Source organism: Lepus europaeus, chromosome 8 (genome assembly GCF_033115175.1).
Source record: "Lepus europaeus isolate LE1 chromosome 8, mLepTim1.pri, whole genome shotgun sequence".
Lineage (NCBI taxonomy): Eukaryota > Metazoa > Chordata > Mammalia > Lagomorpha > Leporidae > Lepus > Lepus europaeus.
In genome coordinates, this window is record NC_084834.1 from 20,750,928 (window position 1) to 20,762,725 (window position 11,798).

Sequence of the window (11,798 nt, forward strand, 5' to 3'; positions counted from 1 at the left end):
CTCTAATCTTTCCAAGTCTGAAGTTTATAACTTTGGCCTTATTTGATTTATATGTGCAAAAAAAAAAAACCTTAACAGTTTTTTATAACTAGAGAAACATATTTCTTCTATTTTCACATAACTCACAAATAGTTAGACAGATTTTGCTTAAGCCTTCAAAAGAAATTCCATTTTAGACTAGACACTAATGTGGAAAACTTGAGGCCAAATGATTTGACTTTTTAGACTTATATCTAGGGAGAGAGAGAAAGAGAAACAGAGAGACAGTGGCAGAGAAGGTGAAGGAAGGAGGAAGAGAGAAGAGGCAGAAGATGGGCAAGAGGCAGATAGAGAAAGAGAGGTAACATTGCTTATGAGTTCATGGGGATATTCTGAATCATTCCTCTCTGTATACATATGTTTTAAAATGAACTTTTAATATTATGTATTCATTATAATTAATTTTACCTAAATAACTATTTTTGTTTCTGGAAAGCATGGAGGTTAACATTATTTCATGATCATACCACTTAAATGCACCATTTTATGATATCATGAAGGAAAGCAGACATTACAGCATGACTGTATGTGAGTGCTATACTAAACATTTGCAAAATGTGTGGGGGAAACCACAAAGCAAAGACCTGTTTCACCAGACGCAATTTCTTCTGTGTGGAGAACTCCCGTGGACTTCAAAGGCTTTACTACACAAACACCCGGCACACAAATGGGGGAGGGAAGGGAAACTGCCAGTTATGGAGTCTCAGCCAATTTTCCTAAACTTGGAACTTGTCCTTTGTGATTTTTATCTGTGAAAAATGTTTGGAATGACTGGAGCCACTTCTAAAGGTTTTCATCTCTTTATATGTGTACAGAGTAAAGTAAGTTGGAAAATCCTTGGATTTTCATTAAGTGAATCTAAATTACAATGTACAACATTATATATATAATATATATATATAATCCCTTTAGTATATATCTATCTATCCACTTTTATGCATGCTTTGCTAATATTTATTTATTGACAGAAAGCGGTAATATATGTATTTGCCTCAGGAACACCCAAACATTGCTTAATTTCTCCATATTTAATGTTATAGGCTTGGAAAGACTTTGGCAATTCTAGTGCAGCTAGCTTCTTTTAGAAGAAAACATGTTTTGAGATGCGTTTTCACTTGGACTTTCACACACTGTGACTTCCTCTGCTTGGAATGATGCATGCCTGACTCTGGTCTGCTTTTCAGTGGGTGAACTCAGAAAGCCTTGAAAAATGCTTACCAATTGCTCTTTGATGGTTAATCCAGTTATTTGATCATATGAGGAAGTGATAAATGAAGCTGGGTATCAGGTCTTGAAAAACAGTTTTAGTCTTGGTGCAAATGACCACCAAAGAAGTATTGCTTAGTTTAGCATGTATACTATATTTTTATTAGCATATGCACCTAAAAAGGTATCAAAAGAAATGCAAATGATAAGGTAAAGCAATCCTGAATAGACACAAATACTATACAGCATTGCCAAATGTTTGTCTTATCACTTGCTATCAAATGTACTGTCAAAACTTGCTTGAGAGAATTTTTAATTTGCAGAGTAATTTATCAACAGCACAGTTAAATGTAAACCTATATATTACCTTCCATTGTACAGTGTTGTTTGTGTGTTTGCAGATAGTGTGTGTGTGTGGCCTGGAATAACCTGAAGAAGGGTTCATGATGATGGCTTCTTTTTTTTTTTTTTTCTTGACAGGTAGAGTGGACAGTGAGAGAGAGAGACAGAGAGAAAGGTCTTCCTTGGCCGTTGGTTCACCCTCCAATGGCCACCACGGCCAGCGTGCTATGGCCGGTGCACCGCGCTGATCCCAAGGCAGGAGCCAGGTGCTTCTCCTGGTCTCCCATGGGGTGCAGGGCCCAAGCACTTGGGCCATCCTCCACTGCACTCCTGGGCCACAGCAGAGAGCTGGCCTGGAAGAGGGGCAACCAGGACAGAATCCGGTGCCCCGACCGGGACTAGAACCTGGTGTGCCGGCGCCGCAAGGCGGAGGATTAGCCTGTTGAGCCATGGCCCCGGCCAGATGATGGCTTTTACAGAGCTATTGGTCTTTTCTCCCTGGGAACACAGAACCCAGCATCACATAAAGCCAGTGAACAGATAAGGGAAGAAGATATGAGTGCTTATTTCTTATAGGGAAACAACTCTTTGGACCTAAAGAGATATTATTAGTTTAGGCTACACATTGCAAAACTTCACTTTTATCCCTTGAATTTAGGATTTCTTTTTCTAACCTGTGTACAATGCAAAATATTTTTGTTCTTATAGACACGACTTTGGCAGGATTTTGTTTCCCCTTCTCTTACAACCTAACAGCTGCGATGAGCACATACATCTGCCATATTGATCAAGTGGTCCACACTCATCTATTGTAACAGCTGTTGTTGGAGTATCACTCCAAGAATCCAGTGGATGATGGAGTGATCATTGCATAAAATATATGAGGCTGGGGTGCCGGCGCCGCGGCTCACTAGGCTAATCCTCCACCTTGCGGCGCCGGCACACCGGGTTCTAGTCCCGGTCGGGGCACCGATCCTGTCCCGGTTGCCCCTCTTCCAGGCCAGCTCTCTGCTGTGGACAGGGAGTGCAGTGGAGGATGGCCCAAGTGCTTGGGCCCTGCACCCCATGGGAGACCAGGATAAGCACCTGGCTCCTGCCATCGGAACAGCGCGGTGCGCCGGCCGCAGCGCGCCTACCGTGGCGGCCGTTGGAGGGTGAACCAACGGCAAAAGGAAGACCTTTCTCTCTGTCTCTCTCTCACTGTCCACTCTGCCTGTCAAAAATTAAAAAAAAAAAAAAATATATATATATATATATGAGGCTGGGGTTATCAGTTTTGACACTGATTTCTTATCATTATACTCTGGGTTTTTTTTCCTAGTACTCTGTGCATCTCAACCTTTTGTTACAGAATGAAAAAAATATTTCTGATCTGATTATCCAAATATTCAATAAAATTGATTGAAATTTTGCTGGTGTGACAAATCAGTGCCAGAAAAAAAAAAGATTTTTTATAGGAAGAGTTCCTACTTGAAACCTATCACAATTCATACTGAAAATACATGTCACTACAGGCTAAGAAGAATCTTCAAGGAAAAAAATGCATTAACAAAAAATGTGTGCATGGATTTCAAATGCTTTTGCACTAAAATAAACTTAACTTTAGATTCCATTTTCCACAGCTTTTGAATATTCTTTGGCATAAAATGTTATATATGTAATTTACCACATGAAATGTGTAATTTAAGTTGTCCTCATTGGTTAAATGCTAATAGTAACTAAGAGGCTTAACACTGATGTAATTTTAAAGTCTGTCTCTGAGTGTATCTATGAATATCACTTTCATTCTCTTTGCCCTCCCTCCCTCTGACTCTCCTTCTAACTTCAGCATCTCTATCTATATCTCAACATCTATCTCTTCTTTACGTTAATCTTTCTCCTTTATCTCTATCTCTATCTATCTCTATATCTCTAATCCATTTCCATCTGATTTTTATCTCTATCTCTGCCTCTAACTAACTCTGTCTCCATCTCTGTCTCTGGTTCCACTTCCATCACTACCTCCACTTCCACTTCCGTCTCCACCTGTCTGTACCCCTACCTCTATTTCTATTAGATCAGGTGCCACTTCCCCTAAAATATTTCCTGGAATATTAGGTCTCTTATGTTTTAACATAAGAGATGTTGTGTTAAAACATAAGAGATCATAGTTTTGTTTTGGTCATAGTTTTGTTTCTATAAAAATATTTTTAAATAAAGTAAAAAGCTTGTGGACTTCACATTAAAACGGAAATGTACAAACATGCACAAACACACATATATCTTGTAGGACTTCTAGGTAGGTTGCTTAATCTGATTAATAATAAATAAGGAATCTTGGAAGGAGGGAATTATTGGATGCATTGAAGAATACAAATAAAAGACACATATTTGGGGGTATTTATCAGTAATGGAAGGATCATTTGGAAGGAATTGGAGTTTAGATCCATGCATTTCTTCTGTGATTTAACACTATATCTGTCATCGTCACAATCAAACATTAATTTATAAAAATAGCTCCTGAGATTATACATCCCCAACACTTGGAATTTTTTTTTTTTGAAACTGCATCTTAGTCATATGTAAAAAGGAGAGAATCTTTAGGATAGGATAATACCAGTTTTGATTTATTTTGTATATTTTAGGAAGGATAGAGCATTTAATTCCTTATGAAGTTCATATTTGTGAAGATCCCGCTTGGGAATACACGTAGTAATAAATAAAGGCCACATTGCTCAAAGTTTCCTTTTGTTTTCTCTGTCTACCCTCACTCCTGTTAGTTGTATTTCTCAATTCCATGGCCTAAAATGCTGTCTATATACTGACGACTCAAACTATGAGAAATTTCTCTTGCCTGTGTAAATGTAGATACTCAAACTTGACTTCTTCACTATTCCCACAGTCTTTCCTATTTCAAAAAAATAAAATAAAATACAGGGAGTGACCACTTGGTTTGATCAAGGACTCACTTGGGATGCCAGCATCCCACACCAGAGTGCTTGGGTTTGAGGCTTGGCTATACTCCAAATTCCACCTTCCTGCTAATTCAGACCCATGAAGGCAGCCATGATGATTCAAGTACTTGGGTCCCTTCCACCCATGTGGGCGACCCAACTGAGTTCCCAGCTCCTAGTGTTCATCAGGCTCAACTCTGGCTGTTACAGGCATTCTCTTATCTCTGTCACTGTCTCCACCTTTCAAATTAATGACAAATAAAAATAAAAATAAAGGCCATCACTGTGCCTTAGCAGGTTAAGTAGCCTTCTGCAGTGCCAGCAAACCATATGGGCACCGGTTCAATTCCTAGCTGCTCCCCTCCCAATCCAACTTGCTGCTAATGCACCTGGGAAAGCAGTGGTAAATGGCCCAAGTGCTTGGGCCCCTCCTCCCATGTAGGAGACCTGGCAGAAACTCCTGGCTCCTGGCTTTGGATCAGCACAGTTCAGACCATTGTGCCATTTGGGGAGTGAAACAGTGGATGGAAGAACTCTCTCTCTTTCTCTTTCTCTTTCTCTTTCTCTTTCTCTTTCTCTTTCTCTTTCTCTCTCTCTCTCTCTCTCTCTCTCTCTCTCTCTTTCTCTCCTTTTCTCTCCCCCTCTCTCTCTGCATCCCTGCCTTTCAAATAAAAAATAAATAAATCTTAAAAACAAAGAAAATATAAAAGTAACTCTATCCTATTCATTGCTTAAACAAAACTGAGTTATTCTTTGTTCCTCTTTTCATTTGTTGTCTTCTGTTCAAATGCCAGTAAGAGTTTTTGATCTCACCATCACAATTCACGTCTCAGTTCTTGCATCCCTATCATCTGATCTACATCACCCTACGTCACCCTGATCTACACTAGTAACAGGCTTCCTGCATTCATTCTGCTATAGCAGAGTCTTGGCACAAATGAAAGAGGTTTTTTTTTAAACTTTGACTTTTAAAACACAAGTGAGATCATATAATTCTGCTTCTTAAATCCCTATAACATCCTATTTCATCCTGAGTAAAAACTTGAGGCCTTAGCAGACTACAAAGTTCTACATGATCTCATTTCCATTCCTATCAAACCTCTTCTAAGACTTCTCTAGCCACACTGGTTTCTTGGTTGTTGTCCCTCAAAACTGCTGAGTCATTTCCGCCTCATGAATGTTTCATTTATCCTCCTTCTGCCTACTCTCCTGCCTGGAATGCTCTTCCCCCAGATGCACCTGTGTCTAGGTCTCCTCGTGCTGAGCCCATTTTCCCACTGTCACATTCCCACCTGAATTTTCAGACAACATTTATTACTGTAATAAAAGTTTCATGAGAGTCTGCATTTGTTTTGTTCTCTACTGCAACTCAAGTCTAGAAGTGTGTGGCATAAAGTAAATGTCCAATAGATTCTTTTTGACTTGAATACACTGATCCACATAATGGCTTCACATGCTAGGTTTCATATTACTTTAATGTTATTTGAAAAGTAGCAATGAGGACTGAATTTATTCAGGGGTTAATATTTGAACAAGAAGAAGTAAATAGCTTTTCTATCTTCTCTTTCATGGTAGAACAGATAGGGCCTTTTCTTTTAATTTTTACAGATTGTTTATTTATTTGAGAGATAGAATTACGGACAGTAAGAGGAAGAGAGAGAGAGAAAGGTCTTCCTTCCGTTGGTTCACTCCCCAAATGGCCACAACGGCAGGAGCTGTGCCTATCTGAAGCCAGGAGCCGGGTGCTTCTTCCGGGTCTCCCATGTGGCTGCAGGGGCCCAGGGACTTGGGCCATCTTCTACTGCTTTCCCAGGCCATAGCAGAGAGCTGGATTGGAAGAGGAGGAGCCGGTATTAGAACCATTGCCCGTATGGGATGCCAGCACTGCAGGTGGAGGATTAACCTACTGAGCCACAATCCCAGCCCTGTGGCCTTTTCTTTTGATGACAAGCTTAATGTAATCATTGCTGCTAGTGTTGACAAAGAAATTCTCACTGTGAAGAAGGAATAGGTTACATACCTCTAAGGAAATTTTATCTTACCCCTTGAAGAAAAAAAGAAAGTATATTAACATTTTAAAAATTCGAATTTTGGATATGCACAATTGCATGGAAATCTCCAGCTATTGAGACAAAGTGTTCTAAGGTATTGAGAAGAGTCAATGTATTTCTACAATAGGGTAGGCTAGTTTCTCATGAATATAAAATGACTTATGATTATTATATTAAATAAATCATTTTAATTTTGGGCTTTGTAGCAATGCCTTTATATAAGGAATGTGAAAATAGGTATAAACATGTCAGAATATTGTAAGGATTAACATAGTAGTATGTTTTATATTTTATAGTCAAAACTTTATTGATTTCTTTTTTTGTTTCTCTGGCAGGGACAATTTCTGAGGAAAAAAATCCAATCTGAAAGAACTCTGAGGTGTGAGGTCACAATGCCCCGATTTATGCGAAATGTGGACAGGTCCACAGAGGCGCTTTTGTGGAGATCCAAACTCAGAATGGATACTTTGCAGATGCCTTCAAGTGCATGCTGTGGAGTGTTTTTGGATTTCATTACAGACTCGAAGTAACCATTGCTGGGCAAGTTACCCATGACTTCATCCAGAGCACAAATGATCTGGGGGATATCTAGTATGCACAGGTAAGTGATTTGCCACATATGCATAGAATTAGATGCCCTGATCTTCTCTAATGTTCCATGTGGAATCTGTTGTTTTGCTTGGTATCTGGTTGTAAAGTGGGGTTAAGACATTTTCAAACAGCCTTAACAACTTTCAGTATGTGAACACATAGGCTGAAGCAGTGATTGACAAACATGTGAGTGAGCACTCATCCAGGAATCAGGAGGCCTAACTGCTGGGCTCTGCTGCCAAATGAGAAGCCTGGGAGACCACTCTGAGCTTAGGCCACCTCATTTTCAAACGGAGGAGAATGATTGAAAAATATTAAAATGGGAGGTGATATGCTAAGGAGAGTTTAAACATTTTCAGAAGGCTAAGTGAGTGCACACCCCTGACAAGATTTTTAAGATTTTATTTTTATTTATTTATTTGAGAGGTAGAGTTAGAAACAGTGAGAGAGAGAGACAGAGAAAGGTCTTTCTTCCGTTGGTTCACTCCCCAAATGGCCGCAAGGCTGGAGCTGCGTGGATCAGAAGCCCGGAGCCAGGTGCTTCCGCCTGGTCTCCCATGTGGGTGCAGGGGCCCAAGCACTTGGGCCATCTTCTACTACTTTCCCAGGCCACAGCAGAGCAGCCGGGACTATAAGCGGCACCCATATGGGATGGCAGCACCGTAGGTGGAGGATTAATCTACTGTACCACGGCGCCTGCATTTATTTGAAAAACATAGAGCAACAAAATACAGGGGAGAGAAAGAGAGAGAGGGAGAGAGAGAGAGAGAGAGAGAGAGAGAGAGAGAGAGAGAGAGAGAGAATATCTCCTATCCTCTGGTTCATTCCCCAGAAGACCGCAATGGCAGGTGCTGGACAGGCCAAAACTGGGAGCCAGAATTTCCATCCAGGTGTCCCACATGGGTAGCAAGGGCCCAACTGCACAGTCTTCTGCTGTGTTCCCAGGCACATCAGCAGGAGCTGAATCAGAAGAGCAGCAGCCAGAACTCGGATACGGAATGCGACTGTGGCAGGTGGTGGCCTCATCTGCTCTGCACCACAATACTGATTTGTCTTTCTCTTTCTTGAGGTGGTAGAAAAAGGCAATGGATAGCTGGAAGTAAGAGAGAGAAGGACTCTAATCTGCAATCAGAATCCTTGAGGCACGCCAGCTTACAGGCTGGTAGTCCCATCACCTTCTGCCTACACGACTGTCCTCGTGTTAGAGTTATAGCAAGCCAGGAACAGCTGACACCGGACAGATGAGATCAAGAGCAATTTATTAGTCACGCATGAGCATGAAGGGATCACAAAAAATTTTGACACTTGGTTAATCCTCCGCCTGCTGCGCCAGCATCCCATATGGGTGCCGGGTTCTAGTCCCGGTTGCTCCTCTTCCATCCAGTTCTTTTCTGTGGCCAGGGAAGGCAGTGGAAGATGGCCCAAGTGCTTGGGCCATGCACCGCCTGGGAGACCATGAGGAAGCACCTGGCTCCTGGCTTCGGATGGGTGCAGCACGCTGGCTGTAGTGGCCATTTGGGGGGTGAACCAACAGAAGGAAGACCTTTCTCTCTGTTTCTCACTGTCTAATTCTACCTGTCAAAAAAATAAACTTACTTTTAAAAATGTATTTTATTGGGGCCGACACTGTGGCGCAGTGGGTTAATCCTCTGCCTGCAATGCCGGCACCCCATATAGGCGCCGGTTCTAGTCCTAGCTGCTCCTCTTCCAATCCAGCTCTCTGCTGTGGCCTGGGGAAGCAGTAGAAGATGCCCACATGCTTGGGCCCCTGCACCTGGGGAGACACAGAGGAAGCTGCTGGCTCCTGGCTTTGGATCGGTGCAGTTCTGGCCATTAGTGCCATTTGGGGAGTGAAGATCTTTCTCTTTGTCTCTCCCCCTCACTCTCTCTAACTCTACTTCTCAAATAAATAAATAAACATTTTAAAATGCATTTAATTTATTTATTTACTTATTTGAAAAGGGGCAGAGGGAGACAGGAGAGATGCAACAGCCAGGTCTGGGACAGTCTGAAACCAAGAGCCTAGAATGCAATCAGGGTTTCCCACATGAGTGGCAGGGATCTAAGTACTTGAACCACGATTTGCTGCCTCCAGATGTGCTCTTAAGTAGGAAGCTGGAGCAGAAGCAGAGGTAGGACTCAACCCCATGCATTCTCACAGGGGATGTGGGCACTGCATCCAGTGGTTTATGTCAGTACAACAGATGCCCACCCTTATATTTATCTTTTAATTCTACTTTCTATGAACCTTTTGAAGTAGGCTTGTTTACTCACAATGCAGGAAAGAGTACAGTACAGTATGTGGACCACATGGGAGCTGCACTCAGGAACAAAAGGAGCCACCAGCAGTTGCCTGAAGCTTTTAGGAGACGGGAATGCCCTCAGTTTCCATGGTGGATGTGATTAGCCTGCTTGAGCAATTCCCTGGCAGGTAACTGAAACCTGCCACGCAGGGATAAGCAGAAGCTGTGTTGGTTGTTGGCCAGAGGACCTTATCTGAAGAATTAAAGTTATGCTATTCGAAACTTTGTGGGTTTCCATGGATGTCATGGAAGCACACGATTTAGCTTTACTTTTAGATCTTACCACACAGAAGGGCAGAGAGAAGAAATCAGAGACAAACAGGAAGCTCTAGGGACCGTAATAAGCAGAAAATTTTTGTAGAAACTGCATTTTTAAAAAATGTTCTGCATAAATGATTGTAGGTATGCCAGGTAAAGCCTCCTGCTCTACTTCTTTAGAATATCCAATACTTCAGTAGTGCACGGTTTGGTGTAAGTGGATCTTTAAGGTGAAAGCAAAGAAGTACTCAGTCTAGCTTTGAATTTGGCATGGGGTAGGAACAGAGAGTGCCTGTGGGGACAGCAGTCATGAATCAGATCAATCAGTACTTTATGAACTTGGCTTTCTGAGTGCATTATCTTCTTTCCAAGTTTGTCAGCACCCTGAAGCTCAGATCGTGGCATGCAGTCATTTATGAAAGCAAATGCCAGCCAGAGGGCCTTCTCAGCCGCACTCCTCTACGGGGCTGGGCGGTGACTGCGTCTGATGTGTGATCACTCCAAGTTAGCTCCTAGGACTGAAGTGTATGTGCTGCCTTTCTTCCATGGTGCCTCTCTCTGATTCAAGTTTTCTTTTCTTTCCTTTATTTGTGACTTCTTTGGAAATCACACAGCAGGCAGCAAATCTTTCAGAGAATGAATTACTTTAATTTTTCCATTGGATATTTTCACAGATTTATTTTGAACAAAAGTTTATCCTTGAACAGATTTTTATGTTTCAAATACTTATCTTTAACCTTATGTCACAAAATTCACTGAAGAGGACTTGGCTAATATTTTCAAGGAATGCATCTGTGCTTGTATTGGAGTAAATAAACAAAAAGAACAGAATATGGCTTTTACTCTTTTTCTCTTTGAAAATATTCAGAGATGGGTGAGTGTGTAGATATGTCAGATGAATGATTTAATCCATGTTCATATGATTATTTTAAAAGTCTACATATGTTTCTAGACTCTTTTCACAACCTATAGAATAGTACAGATGGGAAAAGGAAGTAGAAGTAGACATTTTAAAGTGCAGGTATTTAAGCAAATTCTGGGCAAAGTCTTAGGAAAAGCTGGGCTTCCTGATTGTCTTTTTATTTCCTGTACTTGTTAAGCCCAATTGTCACAGAGCATATTCCAAGGTAATTTTATTCAACAACTTTTTTTAACTTCTCACAGGTTTAATAACTAGTGAATTCTGTGGTATGGAGCAAACCAATTGTCTAATTCAAAAACTTGTTAGCCTTACTCTTGATCTCCTTTGACCTTCCCTCAAGTTCTGGTCTGAAAATGTGGTGGACTGTCATTTGTTCTGACATCCCAGTTTCACTTACATCTTTCATGGCAAAAATCTGTCACTCTGCTGTCAATGAATGAGATATCCCTCAACACTCATCCAAGAGGCTGCACACTTGCTAAGCTCCAGGAATGGAATGTGAAACCTAGGAATAGTCAGGATATGGCCACAGTCCCTGGTTCCAGGATGAGCTCATGTCCCATATGATAACTTCCTAGCCATTTAGAACCAGCTCTGAGCCTTTGAATAAGCTCATTGGGTAGTACACCCATATTATTGCAAAATTGAGTTTCTCAGTTGGGCTATGAAGTTGCAGCTTCTGGGATCTACCACATGGACCTTATTAATGGAGCTAATTCAGAGAGAACAGAGCAGAAAAATGGACCTTAGGATATTGCCTGAGACTTTTAAGTTATATGAGCTAATACGTAACTCTTTTTAAAAATTAATTTTAATTTTTAAGTGGGGGTTTCTAATCATGCCATGAATCATTTACATATGTGTCATCCCCATAAATCTGTATTTTGGTTGTTACACTAGTTTATAAATTAAACTGACTCTTTTTACATTTGTCTTTTATCACAACTATACTACAAAAAATTGAAGAAAGGGAACTATAACATGTCTATGTTGATTGGTGACATTAAGAAAAAAATAACATTAAAGTCATCAGAAAATGGGAGGCATTGGGCCTAGTAGCTAAGATGCTGCTTGGGAGGCTTCCATCCCATATCCAAATGCTTGGATTTGAGTCCTAGCTTCACTTCAGATTGCAGCTTCCTGCTAATGCTGA